The sequence below is a fragment of the Hetaerina americana genome, unplaced genomic scaffold (assembly GCF_022747635.1).
Source record: "Hetaerina americana unplaced genomic scaffold, ioHetAmer1.1.p SCAF_10, whole genome shotgun sequence".
Lineage (NCBI taxonomy): Eukaryota > Metazoa > Arthropoda > Insecta > Odonata > Calopterygidae > Hetaerina > Hetaerina americana.
In genome coordinates, this window is record NW_027286070.1 from 40929661 (window position 1) to 40957599 (window position 27939).

Here is a 27939-nt window from a genome sequence, read left to right on the forward strand (position 1 = left end):
ATGTGTAATATATAAATGGTAATTATTCATTTTTCATGTAGCGCAGTACTTTGTCCTTACGATGACTAATATCTTAAACTAAGTAGGGGAGTCTGTAAAATGTTGACAAAATACGATCTCAATTTTTTTTACAAAAGAATTAAATCACCTTTCTACTACTTTTGGCATAACTTTCAATGCATCTGACACTTACAGTTAAACATCTTCTGCAGACTTGAGGAGAATTTAATTGGTGCTCTGCTAGCGAGGACTGTGTTTCCCTCAAGGGAGTTGAGTTTACCACCCCTGATCCAGTGGCGGAAATAACGACGATGTTGCCCACCATTACGTCTCGACCTCGTTACTTGTTATATGAAACGAGCTCCATGTGTGTCGTTTCATTCCTTGTGACTGAGATTAGCTGCCAGGAGAAAAAACAGCTATCTCCTGCGATATACGCTCTCCTTCGACGAGCCAGAGGTTGTTTTGGTACAGCTCGTAGGAGGCAAAACGTAGAAACCCATACATTTTCAATTTAGCCAAAATTCAAAAGTATGAAAAGAATTAGGCTTGGTAATTATATATATATATATATATATATATATATATATATATATATATATATATATATATATATATATATATATATATATATATGTGTGTGTGTGTGTGTGTGTGTGTGTGTGTGAGTGTGGGGGGGTGCTGATTAAAATTAGTCATATTTGAGGTTTATCAACAATAGCTCAAAATAAGTTTTTTCGGCGTCAATTTTGTTATTTTTTTATAAATATTTTCGTGATGAAAGAGGTACTGAAATTTATTACATTTTTTACTAATTACTTCTAATGATTTATTTAAAGTAGCACATTTGAGAAATTATTCTAATTATGATGCATTGGAATATTTTTCTGCCTATATTGCCTCAACTGTTATTCCCCCCTAGTTTTACTTACGGGTGAGTAGCTATTTTTGCGAACAAATTATAAATTCCCCTTAAATTATCATCAAAAATTATATTTTGGTCGGTTAATTGGTGATAAATGACCCCTTTTCCATGCGTAATAGCGCATTTTTCAAACAATGTTCCATCTCATTCTCACATTCGGATGCTAGTAAAATACTACGTATGTACTTTGAAAGCAGATATTTTAGACAAGGTGCCGAATGAAAATTTAACAGCAAAAATACCGTAATATAAGAAAGTATAAAAGTTACTATGACGAAGAGCATATGAATATTCTTGGCAGTCGTTTTAATGCTACTTTAATTTTCTAAAAAAACAAGGGGTACGAACATGAAATACCAGGCAAGGGAAACCAAATTTCTCAAAATATTATGTAATACGTTGGCGTTTTTCATTGCCACAACTGAGGATTATTGTTGGAGGGAATTCATGGAATCAGCGTGAATTCAATGGCATTGTAATCCTCGATCTTTTTCTCGTGCAGTCGTTTGCTTCAGTTCGGGGGCTGTGTACCTAGTTCTCCGCCCACACAGGATCCCATTTCCCACCACCTCCTAACGCCCTCTCACGTCCTCCTCCGACATCACTGCGTCCGCATCACTGCAACCCCACCTCGACTCCCCGCAGCCACCCCACCCCCAAGGGACCCGAATATCGTCCATCCCATCCTCCGCCACCAAGCGATATCGCTCTGTATTTTCGCACAGATTGCTCGGATTCCCTCTTCCGCCTCTCCCCTCCCCCCTTCCGTCATTCCCCACGTGACCTGCACAACCCTTGTCCGCCACCGACGGTCATCTGTCCGTACAAGCTCGTGTGTCATCGTTCTAATTCCACCCTTTCCCCTCTCCCCGTGGCACCCCGCCCTTTGCCCCACCTCCAAATGCCCCACAGTGCCCTCGGTGCCGTACGTCATCCGATGGAATAGCGACCTGAACCTTCCGCCATCTCTCCCTCACCCTCTCCCCACCACCATCATCATTGTAAACCCTTAAACTCACTCCCTCCCACTCGCCCTCACCCTTCGCCCCCTTTCCTCATCGCATTCCATTGCCCGCTTGCACTCCACGCTATCGTTCCGGCCTGTGGAATGGGGAGTCCGGAGCAGGAACCGGACAGGGAAGGGGTGGGTCGTGGGTAAACCGTCCGAGGTCCGCTTGCAGAAAATTCCCGACGAGGGTTTCTCCGGACGATGTCAATGGCTGTCACATTTCCATGGAGCTCAAGCTCAAAGTTTTTTGGAATTAGTTCAGAGCTTTTTTAAATATCAAAATATTATCTCATGAAGCCTTAAATTTAGAAAATTCCAGGCTTAATTATAGGGAAAACATGCTGATTGAAAGCAAAAAGTTGTAAAACGCACTTGATTGAAGAGTAAAAGCTATTTCAGTTATATTTTATTCTGAATTAAATCGATAAAATTATATTAAAGGTTAATTTTAAATAATACAATTTTTTAAATTTTTAATTCAATTTAAATTATTTTAATTTAATTGTTTGAGTTTGTTATAGTTTGATTGTTGAAGTTGAGAACTGGTTAACATGGAAATGAAAGGTATGTGTAACCATATGTCGACATTCTTGGAAATGCTATCATGCGTGAATATAGTAAGTTAATTTGATTATTTTACTTTCGGAGATTGTTACTTTCTAAATGTATCGGACTTAACTTTGACACTGAAATGCCGATATTTTTATAATCTGAGAATGTGATGATTCACCAAGATGGCTTATGGCGTCACTTTTGGAAACCGTACATGGTAAAATAAGAACATACGATATTTATGTGTTCTGTTGATTTCATTAACACTTTTAACAATGCTCTAGGGTTGTTTTAGGGCGAACATACTATACATATGGTAACTTTCTCATATTTCTACAATATATTCCAGATAATTTTATGAGAGCTAAGTAAACTCTAAACAACAACTGAAAAAGAAATAACGACTGAATAACTATAACTAATTACCATCGCTCTACCAGCTGAAAATTGGGCCCAGAGGAAAACTAGATTGAATTCATTAAAATTATCCCTCTAACCACTATCCCCAAAGCCCTAATTCTAGTCATTTTCCGGTAATTTTGAAGTCGGTAAATCACCATAAATGACCAAGAACTCCCTGATGAATGCTCTTTCGGAAGTCATTGGAAGGCCTAACATTAGTCATACCTACTATATGCGCAAAGGCGTCGCCTGCTAATTAGAAACCTGTCTCATGCCTCTCATAGGGTAAACGTTGTTATTAGGGCTGTCCCATTACATGGCATATTTGAGCTGTCAAACCCCAATCATAATTGTTATATCTCCTTACTCGTATAATGAGTATTTTAGAAATGCATAACTATATCTTCAATCAGTTGCATACTATATTAATTTTGCTTTGTGTACTTTTGCTCAGGAGATAATTAATACAGTCATTATTATCCCAAAATTTACTTGTGCTAATTTAAGGCGTATTTTTGGAATGCATCACTTCAAGTATTGTTTTATTGCAGCCACCTACTCCGTTATATTCAATGCCAGTCTCTTTTTAACTTTATTTTTCGTCTCTCTAATTTGCTGGACGCATACCGTGTTCCATTTTTCTCTGAATTGTTTCTTTACAAAATTTCTTCTACCAATTTAGCACGGGTTTCAAAGTATAATCAGTCAGTGGTATTTTATTATTCTTTTTATTACCAATAAATATTATTCCTTCTCTCATATTTTTGATTAGGAGGAATCATTCATTCAGGGTACATGTGGCAAAAATCCCTTTATTCAAGATAATGAAAGAAAATTGCCTTATATTTTATACTCTATTTATGTTCATATCAGTTCCTTATCACATCATTACTTATGCACATCTATAAAGTGTTAGCTTATCTTAAGCAAAAATTACAATGGTCTGTGTAGCTGTATAACTAATGCAATGTTGATCTATACTATCCTCATAATGGCTTTCGTCTTCCATCGTTTGTAATCCTGATTCCAAGTTGGCAAGATTCATCCACGTCTTCCTAATACCACAGTCCTATGATTGTTCCCTTTATAATTAAATTGTCTTGTACAGATAAATCTTCTACCGCAATAAAAAAAACATCTATTTTTGGTCTTCTTTCCTCTGTGCTGACATTTCAATGTTTTCAGCATAGCATGGTGCTTGCATGCTTTGTTGATAATTGCTAAACATCCTCTCCCTTGACTTTAAGCTTAGATTTTTCACGTTAAGTTTACGATCGTGAGTTTACTGAGCTCAATTCTTTGCTCCAGGTTCTTCATCAATATAATGGCCAATTTTTCATAAATTCGTATACCTCTTCTTTTATTATGAAACCTTTGTATATGTTACCCATATTTTCCTTGGGATAAAATCTTTCTGCTCCTGGGTGCTTCTTTAAGTGCTTTTTAAATAATTACATTAGGTAAAATCTGACTTTTTTATCGTACTCTTATCCATATAAACATTTTTCTGGATGAAATGACTTCTATCATGAATTAGCTTTAGTTGAATTGGTCTTTGTTGAGGTTGAAAGCCATTCACCTGGTCTTGCTACTCTGAAGAATTCGGAGTTTTTATATTTAGAATTTTAGTCCTATGAGTATATTTCACGGGACACAATGGATTTGATTTAAAGGAAGTTTCATTAACTTCAATTATCGCATCTTGGGGCACATCTTTAAATAAATTTTCTGCCCTCCAAACTGTGGATCAGCAGTGAGGTCAGGGCCTGATACAATAGAAAGAGAGATATAAAGTGAAGTGATTAATCAGCCATCAATACGCTAAGCAATGGGACATGAAAAATAAAACAATTTTGTTGACTGTATGAGGTTATTGTTTCACGTTAATTCATCCATGTTTTATTGCATCGGATCATCACTTTCCTCCATCCTTTCTTTCTTTATAGATTCTTTGAATTTTAAATTCTCTCTCCTCCGTCAATTAATTTGGTCATTCATCTTTCATTATCTTCATCTAAATCATCGTGCGCCCTGCTATACCGTGCTATCCCTTCCTTCCATCCCTCAAATAGGATCGGAAGGGATGAGCTTCACAACTCACTGCCCTGCTTCCTGCCCTCGCAAAACACACAACGTCATCGCAGCTCTCTCTGTGCATCGTGTTTCTTCACTTCTACACCCCTTGACTCATCCTGGAAAACCATGCTGGGATAAACTCAAAGCCCTAAGTTCTTTCCCTCAAACTCCCCCAGTCTCATTTCTGAGCATGCCCAGTCTCTCTATGGTAGCCTTGATGGCAGTTGAATCCTCCAAAATACCTTTGTTTGTGCCTTTGTTTTACCTAAAATGACTTCGTTTATGCCAGTTTTTCTTCCTCGGTGAGCTTAACTCTCACGTGTAAGTGTAGATAAATTAAGAGATAAATATTATGTGCGTTATCACTTATAGGATATATTGAACTACGCTAAAGCAGTCGATTGCAACACAACGTGTGTAATACAACGGGTATAATATAACCCTGACCGAAATATAACCAGATTCGACCGTTCTACCAACAGAAATAAGGTACAGCGTGCACAGATAAATTGTATTTAAATTTTTGTTCCACTGATGTTATGAAGATAATTAAGATACATAACCCGAAAGGAACTAAGACAAATCAGAAACTGTATTGTATTGACTAATTGAGGATATATTAAATTGTCCCTAAAAAAATTCCAAGATTAATCATGTTATCAATCAGCAAATTTCTGCTATTCATTACTTCTCGAATACTACTGTATTACAGTGAACTATTACGTGTGCATCAAATACTCATTCATATAGTAAAAATTAACGAAGTTCTAGGTATTATAGAGGATGAGAGATGGCTGGTAGAATAAATTTAAGGCCACTGCGTGGGGTTACGGAAGGTATTGTGGGGCAATGGGATTCTGAAGGTGTAAAAGAGGTGATAATGCTGGGAGAGCTAAAAAATGAGTTATGTAATTTGAATAATGGAGTTAGAGGATTTTCCGTGTCATATTTGTGAGGGATTTAGAAATGAGTGTTGGGGTGTGATGCAGGACCGGGATCCATGTGATGAAACCTTAATTGAGGAATTGGAAGTGGTTCATCTGTTAGATTTGATAAAATTTGCTGCTAGAACAAAATGAGTGCACCGGGTACATAGTCTTTTGGAAGAATTAGGTTAGTCTTTTGATTCACGACTGGAAAACTCATAATTAAGAGCTTTAGAAAGGCACAGAACACACGAGTTTTCTTGTAATTTTAAATCGAATTACATTGTAATCGAATTAAATTTTTAATTCAATTATAATATAGTTTGTACAGGAATAAAAGGTATATGCATAAACCTTTCTCCCATGCAGTATTTTGAGAAAAATAGCCTACCTAGATCAAGGAGGCATTAGTCCGCTGCGAATTACTTCAGGGTCTCGCGTACTTATCCCAGCGCCTCGACTACTTTTCAAAACATTCGGTAAAGTCCTTTTTCGGAATATTCATCAGCTGGAGCAGGTCGCCCGCAACTGCAGCACGAAATTCTTGAAGTTGACGAGGTAAACGAGGCAGCTGATAGAAATTTTCATGTACAGGACTTGGCCGCTTGTTTTGAAAAGTTGATGAGACGCTGGCATAAGTGTGTGAGTTCCCAAGGGGAATAATTTGAAGGAGATTAAGGACTCATTGATCTAGGTTGCCCATTTTTCTTGAAATATTGCATGGCTGGATTTTTTTCCGGACATTTCTCGTATGTTTATATGTAAACGAGTGTTTTTATATGGCTAATGTATATTCAAATGCATGTATGAACTTAGAGTTAATCAAGTATGGCTGGTGCCCTATCCCCCTCCCCACACGTACCTCCGGTGGTTTCTGGTGTATAGTATGTAATGTGTAGTCCCAGGGTCAATCAAAAACCTATTCTGAACCGGTAGACTCTTGATAAAATAAATACTTATTCGAAAGCTTTAAACGTATTCATAGGGACTATAAATTAGCACAATATATTTGTCTCGCGTAGATTATTCTTTAATACCGTTGCATACGTTTTATGTACATAAATATCCTTTTCACTGTTGACTTTAGGTTTCACTTTGGAACTTCTTTGAGTTTTCCTCTGAGATTTAAATTCGTAATTGCTCTCCAGTTCTTAGGTGAACCTAATAAACATTTAATTGATAATCAATATGGCCAATAATGGCTACCAAAGGATGCTATTGATCATAATTAATAGAGGATAACTAGTATAACACCTCAGCGAATTCTGGAAAATGTTTTTTTTACAATTAATAAGTCAAGCAAACAAGAATAAATTCAACCGAAGAAGTTTATTAATTTTGTAATAGGGAAAATGATCTCATGGGGATATTTTGTCAATAACCGATGTGGGATACCCTTGTGACCTTTGGGCTAGCCGGATAGAGCGTGACCCATTTGAGTACCGGAGTCGACGAGATGTAGGCTGATATGCAAAGGATTAGTTTTGAAGGAATCATTTCGGAATATAAAGAGGGAAATAAAAAAATAGATGGATGTCGAATTGGGTAATACAATCTGCCGCTGACATTCTCATTAACATCACTGTCGCAGAAGGTGGACAAAATGTTTTTCCCCTCATTTCGCCGTCTCTATTTTGTAGATTTTTAAAGCAATTTGAAGAGTAGGATGAGAGGAAACTTTCCGGCGCCATGCGGATTTCGCGAAGACAGAAATACTTCCTTCCGCCTGTCTCTTGCAGGACATGGAATTTTCTCAAGTTTTTTTTTCGCGTTTGGGTGCTTATATCCTCAGTTTAACTTGTGAGGGTGTTTTCTGGGATTTGTGAGTAACTCAAGTTACTAGTGCGCAAAAATGAAGAGATCATAATCCTACCATCGAAATATTCTCTCTTTCTTGGGTTAATTTTTTGATGCTATTGCTCTCATCTAGTTTTCACAAACTGAGCACCAAAGACCATTTATTTGGATATACCTCTATTCTTTTAAATGGCTTTTTCATAGAAATTATTTCATTTTTAAATTTTTACTTTAGAAAATTCTTCTATGACCTTCTTAAAATGACTTACATGATTTGTTTGACTGCCTTCGTATAACTTATTTTCCTTCTGAATAATCTTTATTAAAATAAATTTCAATAATATGGATCATTAAAATGGTGTTTGACTGTCTCAGACGGTACGGGTATATAAGGGATAAGATCTTAGTCGCGATTTCAGCATATTAAAAAAATAATTTATTGAATGTTTTTTAACGTTTATGATAGGAAGATACTTACGCCTTGCTACTTGGGTATCTTCTAAAGTATGTTGCGTAGGCACCATAGAGTTTTTTCCAATATGGGTGTATTCAGAAATATACATGGTGAACCATGAACCGTAAATATCGTAAACTTGCAACCATGCTGTTATAATCTTTAAATATACCTCTTCAACCAACAGGGAGGCACATATTCTGTGGAGAAACTTAGTTAAATCGAAAAAGTTTAAAAACTCATGGCGATGAAAAAACATGTATTCATTCAATGTAGAATTTTGGTAATTGTAAGCCTAAATAGAAGCCAAGCAAGTAATATATACTTCCAGGCTTTCAAATAACTAGATTTTGAAGCAACAAATTGAGCAGTCATAATTCCAATTTAGTTAGGATATCTTAGGCAATATTTATTTCACATGTTTTTCTCCTCACAAGTTTAATAAAAACTGCTAAGTTTCCTGGCAATTTTTTTTACCAATAATGGTTGACAAAATCGTCTTAATGCACATTTTAGTGATAAAAAATAGAACGCATGCATTCATGCATTTGGTTTTTAAGTATCGCTAAATTTATCGAAAAAACATTTTAAATGAATGGATGTTTTGGGATGTCAACAAAACTCCTGACCAGCAAAATACATAAACAAAATCCTTAGAAGAATTCAGGAATTCACGTGTAAACTTGCTTTGAACACGGCCAAAACAATCACTTCAAATAGTCGTGTTTTATTGTATCAAAATTCATATTGATTTAGTGAATGAGTGATGTTAATAATTTAAATGCGGCAGTAGCTAGAATTTCATTAATTCAGATTTTAAATGAAAATTCTTGAATGGAAACAATGTGTGCGATGAAGAATTTCCACTTGAAAAAGCATTTGCTCTACTGCTCGTGATGGTAAAATTTATCTATTCTTTATGTATCTGAACATTTCCCTTGATCAGAGGGGGTTCGGAATGGTGCGGTAGACTGGCTTCCAACCGTGAGGGCCCAGGTTCGAATCCCGGAGGAGACTGACATTTTTCTGTGGATATCCCGATCCCTACTTGAGATGTATTGTGGAGGGGCGACGTCCGTCGGATGCACGTTAACCTGCGGACCCCTTGGCGCCTTTCGTTAAGAGTGGGTTTATGCCGACGCTGGGTTTCTATCCACCTTTTGTCTCCCATCCATCCCTAATGGTGCAAATGACCTAAGGTTGTCGGTCGGCCTCCCATAAAAACTACTACTACTACCCTCGAGCAGATCTCTCTGACGACTCTATCTTGTATTATTATAACCATTTGACAAGGATAGCAATACTATTATATAGATTGTTGATTATGGTGGAAAATAGTAATCTCGTATCCTTAAATTCAAGCCTTACTTTTATTATTTTACACTTTTGCGCATCCATAAAAAAATATATGGTCATTAATAAAGATTTATTGCTCATAAATTAGTCATAAACTCCGCGAAAGAATTTAATTCAGATGAAATCTTATCTAGTCAGCTCTCAGTTATGTGTAAACGCCTCGCCACTCACCTATATTTACGTGACACCATGCAAGTCATCACTAGGGTGTTTGAAAGGCAGATTCCACACCAGGCATGCAAGATCAAAATAAATCAATTAAAATATTCGAAAAAATATATGTCCAGAGATTTCTAAGTAAAAAATACTTCTGTGCTCATGCAAGACGATACTTTAGTGAAGAACAACAGCCAAATAAGTGTTAGAAAAAACAATTTTCATATTACATGTTTCTTAGAATCCAAACAATTATGTTTCCCCTGGTGTGGTCTTTCGAAATCATTCCCATTTCTTTCTTCAAATGTCATGCGCTAGTTCTACAATTTATCACTTAAATTTCAATTTCAAAATATCTCCTACAGTCCCACTTGGGCTAATAATTGAGGCATTTTCAACATGATTGCTGAATAGTTCTTCGAATTTATGCCAGAAATTAAGGGTAGGATTGAAGCTTCGCTCCGTGAATTATAGTTAACCTAATTCATCTAATCATCTACACATGCTACTTAATTTATCGTAGCAGAGTTTTACAAATGTATCTACTCCTCGCTACACTATATATATCTAATTCAGCAATCGAACTGACTTAGTAAGGATCTTAACTTCTAGGTTAATTTCCACAGTAATGAACCCGAAAATTAGTTAAATTGGTGAGGATATTCATTTATATATTTAGCGTCTTTATTGGGCGAGATTGAGATTGTCTATCTATTGATTGATTGAATATCTATTTTAATCGATACTGTGAGAATGAGCAATACTGCTACCTTCTAGTGACGAATGGCATATGTTTCAAAGTGGTACTTTAAATAACTATATTTATTTTCCTATTTTGCAGGTGTTCCGACATTGAATGTTGATCATCCACTTGGAGTTTTTGGCAGCACCTTGAAATGAAATTAGCCATAGCTGAGTACACCGGTGGTAAGTAAAACCTAAACAGACTATCCCACGAAATTATTCTTTTCAATGATCCTTTAATTATTAAATTTGGAGATTGATTCTTGCTTTGGCCTATTCTCCTGTAAGCAGAAGCATTTTTCTCAAAAATTGACCGATCGGGGTCATTTATCTCGATTTAAAGAACTTAAGGCCATTCCTCTTTGCTTTATAAAACAAGCAGCCATCAAAGGGCGAAGGAGTTATTTTAATGACTACTGACTAGTTTTACCCTAAAAATCTTCATAAAAGGCAATATTTCTCCTTTTTACCATCATTCAATATTAGTCACTGGATTATCTAAGGTGATAGTTGTATTTTTCTTTCTTAAAAATTAATAAACGAGTAACGCCATGAAATTTTAAGAAAATACCTATGAAACTATAAATAGATAATATCTGTCAATTCGTTAATGTCCGCATAGTTATGGATATATGCCAAAATAAATGTATGAATCGTATGGTTTATCAAATGTAAAATACAATGTATCTTTTCACTGACCTTTTAGTGATACATTGTTTGAAAAATAAATTGTATTCTTCAATTATTGAACTTGAACTTCCACAAAGTTGAGCCGGGAACAATTGAGTATGGTATGTTTTATTTTTACCAGATTAGATGTCTTTGCGACGTTTCTCACTTGATTATAATCGCAGTAGTGGTAAGATTCCCATGAAAATAATTACAGTTTGTATGTTTATATATATATATATATATATATATATATATATAGATATATATAATACATATATATGTGTGTGTATAATATATACATATATATATATATATATATATATATATATATTATACACACACACACACACACACACACACACACACACACACACATATATATATATATATATATATATATATATATATATATATATATATATATATATATATATATATGTGTGTGTGTGTGTGTGTGTGTGTATAATATATATATATATATATATATATATATATATATGCACACACATGTATAGACACGTATCATTGGTGACATAAAATTTAATTTGTTATTGTAACACATTAATGACTACAATAGAACTGTGCAGATTTGGAGTATATAACTAAGATTCAATTACTATGAAAGTCTTGCAAGGTTTAGTATCCGTCACGCGGCTACGCAATGATGTAACAGGGACATGTACAGAAACTCGCATTGAAAACCTTGGAATCCTTAGAATCACTGAGAGATTGAAATATTTAACCTTTCAACTCTTCCCCTGTGAGATTAAACAGAGGCAGCGAATTGATTCCGATAGACCAATTGGGACAGGGCCAGATTTATTTTCCCACACCCGCCCACATATCTTGCTTTAGCACATTAATAAGATGACGTTTCAAAATCTATCGAGCCATTTATTCCGAGGAAAGGACGGGGAGACGCACGTTTTGGTAGGATCCAAAAAAAGGGAAACGTATCGCTCAAACCTTTTCATCCGAGTACCTTTTCATTTCTGCTGAAAACATACTGCTGCGGGAGGTGAAGCGTTCGGATGAAAAGTTATTTTTAAGTTTAAAATTAAAATTGTTCATATTTTAAAGATATAAATGCCCGACTATGGAAACGAACATTTCAAAGGGAACAACCGATTCTCCTTTCGGAGGGCAATAGATCAAGTTTTATTTTGACTTACATTTGATCCACACAATTTACTCCCCATCGTTCCTCGCGTTTTTTATCACGTGATCCCCCTTCTGCCTCTTCATAATTCACTTGCCAACACGTTCGATCTCTTTATTTTTTGCTCCCCTTGATTCACTCCCACTCTTTCAAAAAACTCCCTCCGATCTCCCTCTATCTCACTCTCCATCCTTTCGCGCAAAACCTACTTTTCCATTCCTCTCCCACCTTTCTCTCCGGCATGCCCATTCACGACCAATATTACGCATGGACACCAAAACCCCAAAGCCTAAGCTGCCAACCTTTTAGTACTGCTCGAGGTTTTCTCTCGGGATTTTCGCGTCTCTTGCATGAATTCCGTTATCACGGCGCCGTATTTTTTGTCCACTTTAATGCATCTGACATTGTTTTTTTTTAGACTAGATACTTGTGCTAATCATGCAAAAAGTATTCCTTACGTTTAAGGGTTCGCACTTATCACTTCCTTTGCGCTATTTTGCTCGTTGTGATAAAGGTACCCCAAAATGTAAGACCTGCGCTGAATAAAATGCAAAATGAAATGAAAAAGTGGAATGGAATCAGACGACAGGCAAAGATTGGTCAAAGATTTTTATCGTAATTATAGAAATACTTTTTTCAATGAGTAGTTTCGTCGCAATGAGGCCATCATCAGGAACAAAAATGCTGCTTTTCATGCAGGATACAATGATTTTGTAATGTATTATGACTGCATGATTACGCGATATTGTATCAACCAACCAAGTCGTAGTGTTAAAGTTAAGAATAGCTAAATATCGATTCCCAAATTTTAGTGAGGTTATATTCTCAATATTGCAATTAAACGTGACGCTCATTTAATACGTGTGATACTATCAATGCTACGCATTAATTTAGGTTTTACTGAAAATGATATTTTTAGCTGAAACTGAATGATTACTCAACGCGTATAAGAGAATCCGAAGTTCAATAGTATACCATTTTTCATTCATTATTTTAGTAACAGAGTGATGTCTTCGAAAATATTTACAGTTTCAGAAATATATCTGTTTGGAAGTTCATTGCGTTCAAATATCTACTGAGAAAGCACCAGTCGTTTATCTTCTAACAGGAAACCATTATTATTTTATGATAATTTGCCATTAGCTTTGGGAATTTATGTAAATAAGACCTGGAGTAACAGTCTCCTTGGCATGAGAGCTGGCTCTGTAAGGATGCATTTTAGAATATCGTTGAAGCTCAGAGGTGGCACACAGACTCCCCCATTTGAAGTGTCAGATGATCTTCATACTCTCTTAACAACTTTGGGTCTTTAAACTGTGTTCATGGGTAGATACAGCTAGTTAAATAATTAGTTCATAGATAATATTCATGATATTTCAATAATTCCTAAAACCATTTAAGGTGTTTGTTTAGAGCTGCTGATGAACTCATGAAATTTAGTATATCTATATTCTTAAATTAAATGCTTTGTTCAAGGATTCCAAAACTTTGGAGCTCATTCCCGTCCACTGCCTTTGATTCACACGAAACTTACGTTCAAAATGCTGCTCAGTAAAAGATTTTGAATAGTAGGGTTAGAGAAAAAAAACCGCCATTTCACCCATGCAAACAAAGTTGCAGAAATGTATCACATCAATAGATTTCGTTACAAATTTCAAAGTACACTTGATGTACCAATGTCATATTAACCTCCCTTTAAAAATTAAAATGCTTCTCTTTACTCTTTATGCATCGCATTTCATCTGTATCAACATCTACATGGCAGTCTATAAGCCACCGCAAGGGCGTGTGGCGGGGGGTATTAGGTCACCGCCCGCATTTAAGAATAAAACCGCATGCAAAACCTACAAATACATGCCAATCTACACACAACAAATCGTATAAATACGATTCCTTCAATACGAAAATATTTACAACACACAAAAATGCAAATAAATATACTACTAACTAACACACGCATGCACCTAACATACACATACATTATGTCTACGCAACATTTATTCTTGTCCTGACTTGAAAATTAAATGCCTTTGATATTTATATGGTGGCTTTGGTTTCTTACTACAATGATTCCTGATTGTCTGAGGAAAGAATGAGTTTTTGTAAAACTCTCTTCTGGAATCTATCTCACTTATCTTACTGTTATGGACTGCTCTATTTGAGTATTATGGGGCCACAAATGAATCTCGTGAACATTTCTGGATGACCCTTCAGCAGAAATACAATTAAGGGAAATAGATTTAGTTTTTCCAATTCATCTTACGTAATTCACCCCTCGTTTCTTAATTCCAGCGCTATTTACTGGCTGCTTCATCGAAAAATTAGGGTGGTGTAAAGCGATAGCTTAACAGCAGAATAAAAATGAGAACTGAAGGTGTTTGGGATAGGAATGACAGATTCAAAATATCCTGTCTGACATGTAGTTTGAATCCGAAGACACTTCTAGGAAATTAGTCATCGACACGGTCTCCACACAATTTTCAGGAAATACACCTATATTTTTCGCGCGTCCTTTTAAATTAGGCAACGCACCATTTACTTCTGAAAAGGTTGGCCATCATAGGAAACCGCACGCAGCGACGTCTCTTTCGGCTCCCGCCCACACTACAAGGACGGCGCCCGAGTCTCTCTTACTCCGCCACCAATCTCACCGCTCATTTATCCCCTACCCCTCCCAAACCCCATCGCCCCCCCCCCCCCCCGAGTCCTGCCAACCGACCCCTCTTTATCCATTTGTTTCACGCCTCCTAACTCACTGCCTCAGCCACATCTCTCAACCGCCCTCCGCCAATCTCATCCCTCTCCTCGCCATCATCTACTCTCTTCTCCCCTTTACCACCTCCACGGTGAAAACCGTTCTCCCCTTACCCTAGAAGCACCCCTTTTCCTCTCCAATCCACCGCCTCCACTCCTTTTACCCACAGACATAGACATCTCCGCTGTTCTTTATATTCCCCTTTTTGTTCGCATAAATCCCTTTCCTCGCCCAGACCCACTCTTCTCCCGCCCTCTCCACGTCCCATTCCCGCTCACCCAAATTTTTCTCCCCTTGTTTTTCAATCGCTACCCACTTCTCTCTTTTGTCTTCTTCTTTATTTGTTTAAACATCCAGGGTGTTAAATGTATGCCTATTATTCTAGAGTACCTAAAGTAAAACTATTTAATCCACTTCCCTCTCCTCATATCCTTACCATAAGCAGTAGCTTTGACTCGCTCGCGGTTAACATATATTGACAATGTATAATGAATTATCAGTCTCTCGTAGCAAAGTTTCAATTACGGGTACAGGTTTTTTAAAAACAGATGTAGCGATGTATTTTTTTAACTTTGACGATGGGACAAAAGTTACTAAATGAAGAAGGCTTGTCTAGCTATATGCGACGGTTTAAAGACTTGTATTAAACTTTTCTGGCTCAAAGGAGATAGATTAAATAAGTAGAACTAATAGAAATAAATTAGCAATTCTACCTTGCTCGCACAATAATGATAACGCAAAATCATTTAACTACTCAAAGCCTAAGACAATCTCTGTAAATAATTACTATCATAATGGATATTCAAGGAAAGATTATAAGCCATTTTTTATATTTTAGTAATTTTTAGGACGAGGCGGATAATCCTGAGACATAGGATGTGGAATTGAATCGTGATGGCATTAATTAAAATTCATGATACAACTTCAACAATTTATGATCCTTTCCAAGAAAAACTGAATTTCATTAAAAATACTCCACGTGGATTTTGGATCAAAAAATCACCTCGGTCTTGTGTTGGAAAGAAGATATTAAATTATAGAATGCCAGCAGGTATAAAATATATCTCATTTTAGTTTTTCTTGCATAGATGAAACGCCCAGTGCTAAGAATCGAAACATTAATGAAAAATCAATATCTAATTATTATTCTTGGCGTAAATTTTATTACTGAAGAGCGGAATTTTATCTTAAGACTATCATTCCAATATACACTGGGACTTGTTTAGCTGAGAACACAGCGAAGAGTTCATTTTTGGGAAGGTTAACATTTTGTCGGTAGGAAGGACGAACAATTTTCTTGTAGCTTTTAAAGGCAAGAGTCAAGAAATTTCATAACAACGTTACCGTTTTGAAACATTTGCCAACCCAGCTATGAGAATAGCAAAATAAATATTTTTGGAGATAGAAGATCCTGTTAATCGGATATTCCTGTCTCAGCCTTTCTCAACTAAATATATAGTAAGTAACTTGATAACCTCACCGGATATTTCCATTTAAAAAAGAACACGATAATATGTTGAAATGGAAGAGGAAAGAATTGAGGAGTGAGAACGGAAATAAGGAAACCAGTTAATCCAATGTGATGCATAATATGCGCGGAGTGGAAAACTACGCCGACGATTTAGCGTGTTATTCACAAGATGTGGGAAAAAAAGGAATAATGACAGAGTTTCGATTAAAGGAATGATCAATAGACGGCCCAGAACCACAGGAAGAGAAGGTTTTTTTTACTTGGGATACTATGGTGGTGAAGGATGAGGAGAAAGCACGATTAAAATAAATGATAAGGAAGGACATGTGGGGACGTAGAGAAAACAGGGGAAGAAGCCAGACCAGGCTGGAGTTGGAGTTGAAAGAATTTTGTGTAAAAGGATGGACTTACAAGGCAATAAATCTGTTTTAATGAGTCATGGCAATAAGTCTCTCTTAGCGAACAAACTAACCAAGCCCTTTCTCCAGAGAAAGGAAAGAAATATTAGCATAACTAATTCAGCCATAATTATATACTTAATTACATTTATTTATCCAATAAAATAATACGGTGAGCTGGTTACTGTAAGTCAAATCTCCGTATTTCTCTCAACGAAAGAATTTTATTTCGTATAATCCACTTTTCTACATTAAAAAGGTTGTCAAAAACGAAAAGGTGGGAAACAAGCATGGTGTGAAAAAATTTGTTGGAGCGCTGAAATTATAAGAAAACTTGGGAGAGAAAAAAAGGAATGAGGAAAGAAATCATTAGAAATTCGCTTAATTTTTGTCGGGACAAAAACAAATAAAATATTGTATATGTATTATAATGGGCGAGATAATTTGTTAAATCACTTTAAAGAAGATGAGATAGATCCGTAGAGGCCTTTCGGAGAGAATATTAGACCAGATAGTGTTTATACATCGTGATAACGCAACTCGGATGACGACTGCTCGTGCCAAGTGGCTGTAACTTTGGAAATATAAATAATAATAATTACGAAAGAAATAAAGAAATTCTGGTGAACAACCATGCGAAATCGATCAATTGATTTTTAATAACAAAGGTTTATTTTTTTGCTTTACCTGAATTTTTTTTATTTCTTAGGCCTTTTCATCATGCCACGCATAATAAATCAGTGAAATATTATAACACGCAAATTATAATATACACTTAAACCACAAAAACGATGGTAATAGCAATCACCCGAAAATTTTAAAAATGAACATGATAAGAAAGTAATGGAAATGCTTGTGAAACGGTACCTTAATCTTATCATAAAGAAGTGTGATAACGATGGTATTGGCTTTTTTTGAGTGGGTATTGATAAAAATGGAAAGAATACATTTTTAAGGTTTCAGGTAAATTCAATGGAAGACAATTTTATTTTGTTGATGATAAAATGTACGGGAAAAAGGGTATCAAATAAGAGGGAAAGAAGATGAAAGAAGTTGGGTCTGATTTTTGCATGGCTGGGAGTTGAGAAATTGAAGAATTGTAAATGGCATAGTTTAAGTCAAAAAGTTCTTAAGGAGGGTAGGAGATGTTTGGAATTTTATGATAATCTGTATTATTGTTATTGATTATACATAAGTTAGCGCCGGGCTTTAAACCCTATGCAAAAAAATCTTTGCTAATGAAGGTGGTTTAAATGATCACAGGAAAGTCCTTGCAGTGGTATCTAGGATTTAATACGTTTTAATTATGAGATAATTCTATTAATTAATACAACTCTATCAAAATTCAGAATAATTTTGTCGGTCATGGTGGTTTATAAATAATGACAATAATAATGTTGCTCTATGTTGCTTGATGACATTAAGACATTGTATCAAGCCGAAACTATTCCAATAAGAAAAAGGTTAGAGATTTTATTGAAAATAATTTATGGGATTAACAAATGAAATAATATAACTATGAAAATCAGTGCCAAATTCAGTGCTTGGAATCCGGTATTGAAAGCTAACACCTGTTTCTCTCAATTAGAGATAGTTTGTTTGAAAAACAATTAAAATTGCATGTATTCATCAATTTGATCGGTATGATTTGCTGCGGATATGATTTTTATTTTATGGTGTTTTCTTACAATATAACTACGACTTACAATTGCCACATTCATTTTAGATTCTTTAGCTTGAAAATGATGAGTTGATTCTTACTTCAGGTGAATTAATTATTTGCTGGGAGTAATGAATGAAAACCATTGTTAAAAGCATTGAATAAAAATGTAAGTTAGGGTTTCGAATTAAATACTGACAAAAAGGAATATTCTATTACCAAATAAATAAAACAACCTGCCTGTTTCCGGTTCTCTATGGAGAATCACCTAATTGTGTAGCTTTTCATTCTAATTTCTTCTCTCTCTCCCTCTTGACTCTCTTTTTATATTTATCAGGGCTCTTGACTCGGTATTTATATTTATGTGTGGCATTGGTATTTCTGCGTTCTGTGACTTTGATATTGCTTATGTTGAAATACTCCTAACTTTGGAGGTAAAATATATACCCAGTTACTCCAAGCATGAAGCATATTCTGATCTTGGTTTTATTTTCACCGCCATTCCTATCGGCAATACGCTATATTCCACTCTTCCTATTGATGAAGAAATCCTCTCAGTTCCATAAAGTGGTAATTACTAGTATTATAAAAAATATGTGGTCATTTGTGCTTGAGAGCTCTACGTGTAGCTATTTTAAATGTAGGTGACGGCGAATCTTTTTCGAGTTCATGGTAAATCAGAAACTTGATCGCGTCCGCAGACATATTTTATGGAGGCGACTGGTGATAACATGAATTTTATGGTAACGAGTTTCACGTTGAGCGAGACGCACCTGCCCTGATATTCCACCTATTAGCTGGTGGGGCAAGCAGGCGCATCGAGCCGCTTTCGTTTACTTGCCGCACGTTTTCGCAAGATGCTAGGCGGTGAAGTACCTGCATAAAGACCGAGCGGCCTCGACTAAATGGGTGGGAAAACTTGGAAAACCACGAGGAACGCACCACATCCTTAATATACTGAATTTTATGAATATAATATTCTACAATGTAAATATTTTTGAGCATAAGAAATATAAAAACTTTTATCGCAGAGTTTATGATAACCTTTTAATATATGATTTGTCTTCAATTAGCTTCGTTTAAAAGTTGTATTTCATAGTAAAAACACTTTAAGGTTTTCGGATATGTTGGATAATTTTCTGTTGTTATCAAAATCCCATTTCTATGGGTTTAGTTATTTTTATTATGCCTATATTTACGTTAAAAGATCCTGAAAAAGTTTTAAACTTATCCGAAAATCGCCTAAGTACTACAGACTTCAGGTGGTCATTTAACATTAAATATGAGCAATTATATATTATAGATAACCCGTATTGGAAGTTTTTTGCATCAATGTGGTCAAGAAGTGTAGGATCAATCTAGTCGAAGGACATTAGAAGGTATCATCAAGAATCTTAAGTAATTTGTGAACTCCCAAATGCAACAAAATGTTTTAATTTTACCAAGTGATGGGCACATTTACTATATTTTTCCGAAGCGTCACGTAATATCAGGAGAGGGTTTTGGATATATCAACTTATAGACAAATATTTTGCATCGCTGTGAGGCAAGTGACATCAATGTTTCAATGATGCCAATACCAATTTTATGAGTTTAAAATTCATCAGGAATATAGAGTGACATTAATGTGATATTTTAAATATTTTGTTTTAAAAATTGATTCGCTGATCCCAAAACTTGTAAAGTCGTTGTAGTTAAAAAAAGAGAGAGAGAGAGAGAGAGAGAGAGTGTTTCAAAGGGTAAGGGAGTTTAAAATGAATATTTTATCAGGGTTACACTTCCACCAATTTTGAGATTACGTTATCAGAAGTAAAATTATGTAACCTGTACTTCTGCCTTTTAATATTTTAACTATTCTCGTTAAATGTTTTTCCTCAGGTTGAATATTTTTTTGTTTATTTAAATTCAGCCAATCTCGTATCTATAGACAATTATTTTACAATTAGAGACCGTATTGCGTGAAAGCTTTTTTACAATAGTTTTCATTGCGTTAGTATACATCCTTTTTATTACTATCCAACACCTAAACATAAATTAATTTTGACGTTGTGTGCCTTTAATGGAATCGTCCTGTAAAACTTGTACATCTGAACGGTGTGTATATGTATATGACATGTAGGAATTTGATTTATAACATTGCTCATGTGTAAAAACAAATTTTAACCAACTGTAATAAATCGGAAACCTTTTTTCCTCTTTAAAGCTGAGAATAACCTTTTTATCTCGACCAACCAATTATATCTTCAGTTTGACACACTCAAAATATCAAAAAATGAGAACAAAATGACAAACTGATAACTCCATTTCAAGAGTTGGAAAGATAAAACAAAGTGATAATTAAAAGCTAAATAAAATATACCTCATATCCAAAGAAAAAATGTATACCTCTGTGAAACAAAGAAAACTCAAAGAATGCTATCAACAAACTGAGTTGAACTCCTGATGCATTGAAATAAAATTTCTTCAAACGGCAAAAGCTATCCAAAACAATGTGCTTTGACACAACTTATTTTCATAATGCCTAACTAATATAAAAATTTCGGGCCTCCGGAGGTCATGATGATATGAGAAAGAAATTTATTTTGGTAACCATAACATTTTATCACATTAATATCTGAAAACCGTTAATATATAGGGAATCGGGGTGGTGCGCTGGCTAACGCGGAGGCATCCCACCGTGCGGACCCGGATTCTAATTCCGAAGGTGACCGATATTTTTTCTGTGGTATCCCGATCCCTATTTGAGGTGCTTTGTGGAGAGTGCTTTGAGTTAGTACGACTTCCGTCGGATGGGACGTTAAACTGCGGAACCCTTGATGCCTTTCGACAAGAGAAGGCTAATTCCGACACCAGGTTTTTCTACACTCTTCCTTTCCCACCCATCCCTAATGATGCAAATTGCACCCTTAGCTGCCGGTCACCTCCCCTAAAAATGTTAATATATAATATATTGTTTTCGTTAATAAATAAATAAATAAATATAAATATATATATATATATTTGTATAAAATGTGTATATAACAAACATTATATGTATATGTATGTACGAGGGTCATCCGGAAAGTAGTACCCGTTCGTGAAATAAAGACACAAAAGTAAATATTAACAAACATAAAAAAATTTATTTGAAAGAGGATACTTTAAACTACTTCTCAACATAATCTCCAAGCAAATTAAGGCATTTGTCATAACGTGTGACAAGTTTCTGTATTCCTGCTGCATAGTCCTTCGCCGCCAGCTCATTGAGATACGCGAGGGACCCATCTTGCACAAATTTTTGCATAATGCAGATGGTGTTTAACAATTTCATGAACAATTGTTCGAGAAACATTGGGAAAATGCTCACAGATGTCATCAATTGTGACGCGCCGATCGTTCCTCACGAATTCGTCAACTGAGCTCACCAGTTGGTCTGTAATGACAGACGGTCTCTCCGAACGCTCATCGTCGTGTGTGTTCCCCCTCCCCATGTTGAAGTTGCGACACCACCGCCGAACAGACGACTCGTCCATTACATTGTCTCCATACACCTCCTTTAATTGGCGATGAATACCACATGGGCGAACGTTTCTTGCATTGAGGAATTTAATCACTGCCCTCACTTCACAACTGGCGGCGTTCTCAATGTTTTTAAACATTGTAAACAATCACAGAAACAACACAGGCAATGCTAGCGTCACGCAACTTGGCTCAGAGAAGGCAGACAAGCCACTGAAGCTATCTGACCTCGTCCAGCGGCTACTCGCGTCGTCAGCACTTCATGCGGCACGAACGGGTACTACTTTCCGGATGACCCTCGTATATGTATATATATATATAATTATATGTAAGTATGCTGTACAAGTTCAATATATATTGCGCTGGGTAAAGTTTCGGCCATGACGTTCTTCTAAATAGTTGAAAAATCCCTTTGGAAATTCAAGTTATATGAATCAACTTCAATTTGAACAGGTAATGTATTTTTGCAATTTGCAAACGTTGATCCGATTTTTATTTCAAGGAGTCATTACGCTTCGCGCCGCATGGAATGTAGAGAATGAGAATTCACCGTGCGCGCGGCTTCTAGCCAATCGTTCAAAACTTCGCTGCCATGGCTTTCGGCAATTTGGCTGCCGTCGATCCAAAATCTACGGAATTTAGGGCAGAACGTATTCATCGGTCGCTTGAAGCACCTATCATACCTGGTGGTGCTATGGTGTGACTTCTGTGGCATGAAGTCTTTTCCCTTCACTCTATTATCTCTCCCTCACTCTATTATATCATGGAAAAAACGAGGTTTAAACATTTGATTTGGGATAAAACTTGTGATTTATACACAATGTTTTCTGATTACATATTTTATTGAAAAAAATGAAAAAAATTCGTTTTTACTCTTGTGGTTGGTGTATTTTAGCTAATGCATGATGTTATGGAGTGTATTTTCTACGCAGATTGCGTAACTATATACGTTTATACATATCTATAAATTCATATTTTTGGGGGCACGTAATAGCTCATGGATAGAGCGTTGGACTATAGTTGGAGGGCTGAGGTCCGATTCCCGGTCATAACTCTCTGGGTAGAGGAAGGACAGAACTCTGAGTTTTGTCCTTCTCTTCCTTGAGAAAGGTGGCTAGGACCACCGAAAAATCGAAACCTTGTGAGTGTTTCTGTGCTTTTGTCTTTGCCCACTAGTGCTAACTTCATATTCGTTATTATTCACGACCGTGAGACTACATATATGTTTGAAGACAGATGTTTGTCTTCATGTGATGGTTGGATAAAAACATCAAATTAGTTTCTCTTAAATCCATCTTTCTCGTCTCAAGTAATCTACTTCACACCGATGACACTGTATCTTTCATCCCATTCATTTACCTTTATAACTAACGGTCGCTATCTAATTTGCATAGATTGAAAGCAGCTAAATATAATCAACTTCTACACTAAGGATTTGGATTCTTAATTCGAGTACCGTATACCTTGTAGAATGATTATATTGTCATTAATATAATAATAAGTTAGTTTTGAATTTCAGTTTAAATAATTAGATTTTGAATTTAGTGTTGATAAATAGTCTTTCGTTGATAACACGGTCATTCTGGGTCTTAATTCATGACAATACCTTTTATTCATCTCTAAATGTGACATAGTAACTGCAAAAAACTGCAGAAAACGCTCATACTCATGTGACTACTCAGAAACTAAATCGTCAACTTGACCTTTTTTTCAAGATATTATTTCCAATTGTTTCGCAGAGTTATCATCACAATGTTTTATTCTACCTAATTAAGCTTTTTATTTATGCACTCACTAGTGGGGTTAAATCAAAACCCAATTACGAGTTAATAAAACGGGATAACTTTGCAGCTGGTCCCATTTCCTTTTGGAATTACATGATAACAGATCCGTAATACGATACCGGTTTTCGGTACCGAGTTCGCACAATAGCACGAGTTCTTAAATTTGTCATGATTCCTTTATTTGACGCCCGGCTTTCGAGAATAAGCTCACGGGTTATATCAGCTTCAGGGTAAAATGGCACAGCAGCGTTCATTGGGATTCGTCCTTTAATTCTCATATTTCCTCCTTTTACAGTAGTGGCAAAAAAAGACGTTTACTCTGTTGTAGGCAGGGCCAGTCAGCCTTTGAAAATCGGGGTAGAGGTATGGGCTGTAGTCGTATCTCATTGCTTCATATCGCTCCAGTCATTTTTCCATCTCTTCCAGTTTTACCTCTATTCGTCATCAGTTCTTTCTTTCATGGGTTCTGGCTTTTATGGCTGGATTGTATAATGAACGACAACCCAATGCCTCAATATTAGAAATATTCATAAAGGAATTTGAAGTTACATATGAGAAAAAATCCAATAGTTTACTTCGTTGAGGAAAACAATTTATTGAGAATGAAACTTAATTTTAATTTCTAAACCCGTACTTCAACGGAGATTATGGATTCCTATTAATGTGACTGTTTTCGTAACATCATTAAGTATTAGTTTCTCTATGTTACATTTCTTTGATGATATATTTATTTACTAAATACTTAAATATCTGTGGAGAGATGGTAATAAATTATTTTCGTTTTATTTCTTCTGAAAACATGAACTTTAGCTCCTAGTCCAACTAACGCTGAACCGTACGTCGGGAGTAAAGTTTCTTTTTTTTCTTGCTGAAGTCATTGTTTTTCATCCCTTGGAAAATGGGGTTCCCTCATAGGTCCTGCATATTATTACCCAGAAAAAATATTTCAGTATAACTTTTCGAGTATTCATGTAAAAATGAGCCTAAATTTAACGGAAAAACTATTTCGGTAATCACCCAAAGGTATAATTATTATATCACCTGAATATCTTTCCCACTTATTGATGACAGAGGCCACGCTTTTCAGCGAACCATCTTATCTGCTCTTATCCGCCCCGTAATGGTCTGTTTGTTTGCTTCCTTGGGCTCCTTCCCCTTCCAGATGCCACACCCATTTTCACTTTTCTCCATTCGGCCCCTCCCCTCTCGCCTATCCGTTCTTCTGTTCGCTCCCCTTTCCTCTTCATGGTGCTCTTTAGACCCAAAGGGGGGGAGTAAGAGAGGAATGGAGGGTGGAGGAGGTGGAAATATAAGAGCGCTCCTGGGACGGGGGAGGTAAGAGACGGTAGTGAAAAGAGCAGCAAGAGATGAGGCGGAGGAGGATTCTCAGGGTTTTAGTACCGAGGACACGCACTCCCGATAGCCCGGTGAGCTCAATCGTGCAGGCGTTATATTTGCTCCTCTTTTCTTTTTCCTTCTGTTTTGTTTGTTTTCTGCTTCTATATGTGCGAGGTCGGGCGTGCTCCGAATTGAACGTGGCTGAGGTATCCGTTTGGCTGGTTGTTTGTTTACGTGTGAGTGTGTGCGTGGACGCGTGTGTGTGTGCGTTGATACGCGTTACTACAGACACGGTGTGGAAGGTTTCAATAGTGAATCCAATGTGGAGTGTAACGGGGTTTTAGAGGGGTAGTCTCTCTGAGAGACGAGATGAAAAGAGGAGGGGAAGGGGAAAGATCAGTGGAGTGGTGGTGGAGGTGGTGTTCGGAACTTGGGAGGGGTGAGGCAAATGAAATGCAGATATTTGGGGTCGAATGATTCAAGAACCAGCTTGCGTTCAAAATTGGGACCGAAATTCGAGGTGTGTAAAACTGATAACTTTAAAAATTTAGATTTTGAATTTAAAATTAAAATTTATGGATCTCATGATAACAAATTTTTGTTTTTTGCATATTCATCTATGCTTTTTGAATTCCGTCATAGTGTAGAGAAAGTTTAGGATGTTCAAATCAGTTTGACAGTTTAAATCTACAGATAGCATCTCCACCATGGTTTACACCATGGATTTTGGACTCAAGAATGCCTGCAGAAAGTTTTATCGACAGTTTATCTCAAGTTACTTAGATGAGTGGACCAATTAACGTGATAATGTGAGAAAGACACGATACGTATCGTAGTTTATTTTTAAGATAATAATGAATACTTATACCGTTACGCGTATACAAGACGGTTATTAAATAAAAGAAATAAACGAATATTATTTGTTAAGTTAGCCATAAAGCTAGCCCTCATTAAAGGCTTGCTACCAATGAAAAGAATATTTTGAATATCATTCAAATGAATAGAATGGTTTGAGGCGTCTCTTAGTGGAAGCGATGTAAATCGGAAAAGAAAATACTTCGTTCTTCCTCATACATTTGGATATATAGAATGATGACTTTTGAAGTTAAATCCTAGGTCGTGCATGATAAAGTACGTTTGGAAGAAACAAGTATTTTATTTTCCGGTGTCATTTAAATGGTTGCCGTGTGGCATGATTCTACGTTGACGTCCCAAAATTTCCCGCGTATTGGTAGACCGCGAAGGGCTAAAAAAATAAACGAAATCTTAAAAAATGGCACTTTAAGGGCTTTGAGTGCTGCTCCAAAAAGTACAATCTCCCCGATTGTAATTTAATTAGTGTGTGGGTGAAATGGAGGGGGAGGCGGGATTGTGACCAAAGTGGAACGAATGGCGCCTCAGATGCCGTAACAAGTCGGTGCCACGGCCCCTTCCTAAAAGTCGCCAAGTTCGATTTCACAACGCTGTCTTTAATTTTTGGACATTCCTCGTACCGATTTTATCCTTTAATGAATTTTCCTTTGCCGCATAACGTTGATATTGAGTAAAGAGTTCCTCAGGCTGCAATCGTCCTCCTATTATCTTATATAAATTACCATTATAATACCGATAAAGTAAAAAATAGCTCAGCAATTTTATCAATATTGATATACTACACTCACAAGGTATGTAGGCGAATCACAGCTAAAAGCCTCGCATTTAAAAATAAAATAAAATAAATAAAAAGTCAGCAAACAATTCTTTATTCATTTATTTCACTGACTTGCCCTGAAATGAAATTTAATGGGATTTACCTTTGTGAAATATTTTATGTATTAAAAAAATACTAAATATACGAATTGAAAGCTAAAAGTATATTTTTTATGTCTACATAATAACGAATAAATATATAATACGAGATCCTTTCTTTTACTCGTAGTCCCCTGGAAATATATTGGATCAGCTTGCAGGAAGAATTTAAATATTCAATGATACATAAATATAGAAGCGTATGTAAACTTACAAAAACACTCATTACCTTAATGCATAGTTACATTATACCGTGATGAATTTGTTCGAATATTATGTTATATTTCTTAAAAATATTCTTTTAAAATGAGAAAGTAGGAGTAATAGACTTATGGTTTTGTGACGCATCATTAACACGAGCACTTAAATCAAAGAGTCCTGGTTTCCCTATCTTATTTTATTTTGAGAGTTTACTGCGCTGTTTGCATTCTTGAGCTTAACGCGTCACATTATATTAATTAAACCAGAACTCACGCTAGATTGAGAATAAATATTTTATTTTAATGCGCTACTAATGCGTAATTTTTAAAACGTCAGATTTGAGGATCAATCAAATTTGCAACAATCTATAAGTTGCTGGCCTACTATAGTTGATTTTTTCCACCGCATGTATGAATGGCATGATTGCAATGGAATTGATCACCAGATTGAACGAAAAATTTTAGAATTCAACAAGCCTCATGAGAGGACCACACATCATATAATCGGGTATTCAATTTTATTGGCAGAAAAGGATTTTCCTTTCCTGATTTCAATATTTATCTTTATTCCAAGTTTTTTTTACTTATTGATGGTATGAAATCCTCAAAACAGTTCAAGGTTAATGAAAAGTGTGGAATGTATGGTTTTATTATTCAGTGACACCCTGAAATCAACCAAAAAAGTCTAAATTGCATTTGTTTTCTAATGTCTGTATTTATATAGTATACACATTTCCTTACAAGTCCCTATGATTCTATTTGGTAGAATGTTAGGTCACCGTAGATAGAGGAAAGTTTTTATTATTAGTATAGGGTAAC